This window comes from Jaculus jaculus, chromosome 1, assembly GCF_020740685.1.
Source record: "Jaculus jaculus isolate mJacJac1 chromosome 1, mJacJac1.mat.Y.cur, whole genome shotgun sequence".
Taxonomy (NCBI): domain Eukaryota; kingdom Metazoa; phylum Chordata; class Mammalia; order Rodentia; family Dipodidae; genus Jaculus; species Jaculus jaculus.
Window position 1 is genome coordinate 69,501,248 of NC_059102.1, and position 4,707 is coordinate 69,505,954.

At 37.9% G+C, this 4,707-nt stretch overlaps 1 pseudogene; it reads left to right on the plus strand.

The window, feature by feature from the left end:
* Nucleotides 1–833: 833 nt before the first annotated feature.
* Nucleotides 834–1,688, plus strand: LOC101606153 (annotated as a pseudogene).
* The last annotated feature ends 3,019 nt before the right edge of the window (nucleotides 1,689–4,707 follow it).

Sequence of the window (4,707 nt, forward strand, 5' to 3'; positions counted from 1 at the left end):
ATTTCTAACTGAAACTCATTTTCACTCAAAGCAATGCTGATTATTAAAAAACATATCAAGTGTCAACCCAGTCAACCAAGACCAAGAATAGCAGCTATACCATGGAATATTAAAAAAATCAGTCTTCCTCTAAAAAGGCATTTAACAATACGCTAGCCACTCACCTACTTGAATTCAGCTGTGCATGATCACAGACACAATTTTGCAAAGGGATGAACTTACAGACACTGAGGTCAATGGTAGAGAGAATATGAAGTTGTATTTTTCTAATTCACTCAGGAAACGTGGGTGTTAACAGACTCACCTTTGCCAATCAAATTTGAAAATACTCCTGGAGAATTACTCTGAGAAAAGTAGAAGGAGGGGTTAAAGAAAAAAGAAGGTACATGAAGACAAAAAAGCAAACAAAGGTGAGATAAAACAAATAAATAACTGACCAAAAAACTCAGTGTGCAATGAACCTTGTGATACCAGTCAATCAATATTAAAATTAAAAGGCAAGGGCTAGAAACATGGATTAGTGGTAACCCTAAGAACCCAGGTTCAATTCCCTAGGACCCACATAAAGCAAATGCACAAGGTGGCACATGTATCTGGAGTTCATTTGCTGGTGCCCTGGTGTGTCCATTTTCTCTATTGGCCTCTCTCTCAATTAATTCATTAATAAATTAATTGGCAAAGGTTATGAATTACTTGTTAATTATAGAGAACAGAGGAAAAGATGTCATTTAAGAAGAGTATTAGTGTGCCTGGTGGGTGGCTCTCACACGCCCTTGGGCCACCAGGGGCCGCAGTCCCTTCCGCTTCCGACATGCTGTCCACCAAGCCAGTGCATGTGCGGCAATAACATGTCTGTCCCGCTGCCCTTTCAAGCGTCCCCGCTGCCACCCCTGCGGTTATTTTCCTTCATGGATTGGGAACTACTGCCCACAGATGGGTAGAAGTATTAGCAGATATCAGAAGTTGGCATATCAAATATATCTGCCTGCAACCACCAGTTATGCCTGCTACCTTAAATATGAACATGGCTGTGCCTTCCTGGATTGATATTATTGGGCTTTTATCAGATTCATAGGAGGTTGAATCTGAAATTAAACAGGCAGCAGAAAATGTAAAAGACTTGATAGATCAAGAGGTGAAGAATGGCATTCCTTCTAACAGGGGATTTTCTCAGGAGGAGCATTATCTCTGTACACAACACCACAGAAAGGGGCAGGCAAGGCTGTACTCAGTCGTTGGTTTCCACTTCCATCTTCGTTTGCACAGGGTCCTATCAGTGGCACCAGCAGAGAGATTTCTAGTCTCCAGTGTCATGGAGATAGTGACCCTTTAGTTCCCCTAATGTTTGGTTCTCTGACTGTTGAAAAACGAAAAACAGAGCCAGGCATAGTGGTGCATGCCTTTAATCCTCAGCACTTGGGAGGCAGAGGTAGGAGGATCACGGTGAGTTCGAGGCCACCCTGAGACTACATAGTGAATTCCAGGTCAGCCTGAGCTACAGTGAGACCCTGCTTTGGAAAAAAACAAAAACAAAACAAAACAAACAAACAACAAAAACCTAAAAACTTTGGTAAGCCCAGCAAATGTAACCTTCAAAAATCTATGAAGACATGATGCACAGTTCATTTCAATGGGAAATTATGGATGTCAAGTATTTCATTGATAAACTTCTACCTCCAAATGATTGAAGTCACTAAGAGGCCTTGTGTAGATTACACCAGCATCATTGTACTAGACTACAATGTACACCTTTCCCATGTCTGATCTTTAAACTCCCTAATGTTTGCACTGTTGAAATGTTTTGCAAATACATACTAAAGATACAGACTAGATGATGTCCCCTCATGGGAAACTTATGATCTTTAAGTTTCTATGCATATATCTGCATATCCAAAACATAGTATTAAAGTAAGTGAAGCAGCTAGCTTCCTTTTCTCAAATGTCACTCAGAAGCATACTGTAACCAGAGTTCTGACTATATCACTTGAAAATTACTAGTATGCTTAAAGAAAATATGATCAGGTATAAACAAGTGGTTCAGATATAGATGACTTGTCCATGCGTGGCCTAGACTATGGGTTAGACCACAATTGTGTAGTCACTATGCAATATCTGTATTTTTGTATATGAATTCATATACCTATAAGGATTGTAATACGTAAGAGTTAGATGGCATTACATTATTCTTTATACTAGGTATAATGCTTTTCAATGTCATAAAAGAGTAATATTCTCTTTAAGTAATGGTCCTTTCATTGGGGTTTTTCATTCTTCTGATATTTCTATTTAATATTCTTTGGTCCTTTCAAAAAATGTTATCTTCTAAATTTTCTATAACAGATCAAATGCCACTTCCCTACCATAGAAATCAGCCAACATATACTATAACTTGACATTGTAAATTGCAAACATATGGTATTTAAAATCTAGGTACACTTTAAAAGAAATCAGACATTATTTTATGTATTTCAAATAACAGCACTTCAGTCCAAACTCAGACCTCTATAGGTATTAGAATCTTCAATACTGGTGATAATAATAATTAAATGGTTTTATTTTTCTGTAAACAACTGAAAGTTTAGATCATGTTTTGGTATGTTTAGAAATATTATGAATTTCTAAAATGATTAGGTCTACTTATATTGTAGAATTTAATCTTACACATGTTTAAAGCCAACTTACTGTAGAAGAGCAATCTATCTGAGTGGGAAAGAGGCAGAGTGAATAAGTGAGAGAGAGGGAGAGAGAATGGGCACACTAGGGCTTCCAGCCACTGCAAACGAACTCCAGATACATGTGCTACCTTGTGCATCTGGCTTACCTGGGTCCTGGGGAATCAAACCAAGGTCCTTTGGCTTTGTAGGCAAACACCTTAACTGATAAGCCCTTCTACTTTATTTTTGTCTGTCAAGGAACTAATTTAAATTTTCATTTCAGACAAATAATTTTTTAAGATCAGCCTTCTTGTGCAGCAGAAATAGCAGTCAATTGATTTTCAATTGCCAAAGTGTCCAGATTACTGCTGAAAGTATTTCAAACAAATTTATGGGTAATAAAGATTAATTATAGCCCAGTATAGTGGTGCATGTCTTTACTTCCAGCACTGAGAAGGCAAAGGTAGGAGGATTGCCATGAGTTCCTGACCACTCTGATACTACATAGTAAATTCCAGGTCATCCTGGGCCAGAGTAAGACCCTGCCTCAAAAAACCAAAACTAAACAAAACCAAAAAAAGACTAATCAGAATCTTAATACAATACTTATCACAGTTTAGCATGTAGCAGAAATGCACAATTGATATTTTTGAACTGTGTTAAATTTCCTGCTGTATTTCAACTTATTAAAACAAGGTTAAGAATGGTAACCAACTGCTCTTTAATTGGCTAACAGATCCACTCAGTGAAACAACTCATAGCTGGATATGGGAAGCAATTCAGAACCATATCCAAGAACTGAGCCCTCTCTCCATTATCATACTCCTACAAATCGTGACAAGACAGCCTGCACTTATTAAATTTTCTCTAAAATAATAATGATTATCCCATTTATCTGATGCTGACTTCACTCTCCATGGGACAATTTGCTTCTCTTTTTCAGATGGACACAGATCCTGATGAGAGATTTAGCTAATCACACCTCACCAGGGCCACAACTGAAACCACAAAGTAATTGGGGAAATGGTCAAGAGTGCTGCTTTCTTGATGAAGCTGGTACCAGTATAAGGGTAAAGGTGATAGACAGAGGACGCCCAACTCTTACCAAACCAGAGATTCAGAGACACAGAGGCTCCCAAGACCTCATCACTAAATTAAACCGAAAATGAACCTCATCACTAAATTAAACCGAAAATGAACCCAACATGGCTCAGGAAAATTCTTGGAAGAGGGGGTAGAAAGACTGTTAGAGCCATATGTTGGCTTTGTTATATCTAGCCCATAACTAATGGGTAGCTCCACAATACACAACCCACATTCCCCAACGTGGAAGATCCCTACTGAGAGGGGAGAACAGGTTGGAGGCTAATGATGGTGCATCTTTAAAAATGGGTGCTAATTGATAATGGAAATAATTTAATAATGGATAAGATAGGATATTAATAATGAAACCATATGTTTGTATCATTTAAAAAATTTTAGACAATCATTTAATATTTAATTTTGCTTTATCTTGAAGAACATATAGACATATTTCAGTTATGTAAATCAGTAAGTTATTATTTATAGCAAGAAATAGTCCATTGATTTGCCATACTGTAACTTAGGAAAATATAAATGTTTTTCATGGTTTCTATCAATGTGACATAAAAATTAATTCTGCCTCAAACAAAAAAGAGAGAGATGGGGACTGGAGAGGTGGCTTAGCGGTTGGTTAAGTGCTTGCCTGTGAAGTCTAAGGACCCCAGTTTGAGGCTCGATTCCCCAGGACCCACGTTAGCCAGATGCACAAAGGGGCACATGCATCTGGAGTTTGTTTGCAGTGGTTGGAGGCTGTAGCATGCCCATTCTCTCTCTCTCTTTCTCTCTCTCTCTGCCTCTTTCTTTGTCGCTCTCAAATAAATAAAAATAAACAATTCTTTTTTGTAAAAAAAGGAGATGAGTATTAAACAGAAAACCCAGAAATGGTGTCCTGAGATACATAAAAGACAGGGTTCTAATGAATGGTATTTGTTTTGACAATAAAAATGCCTGCTGAACAACTGCCAAGAGC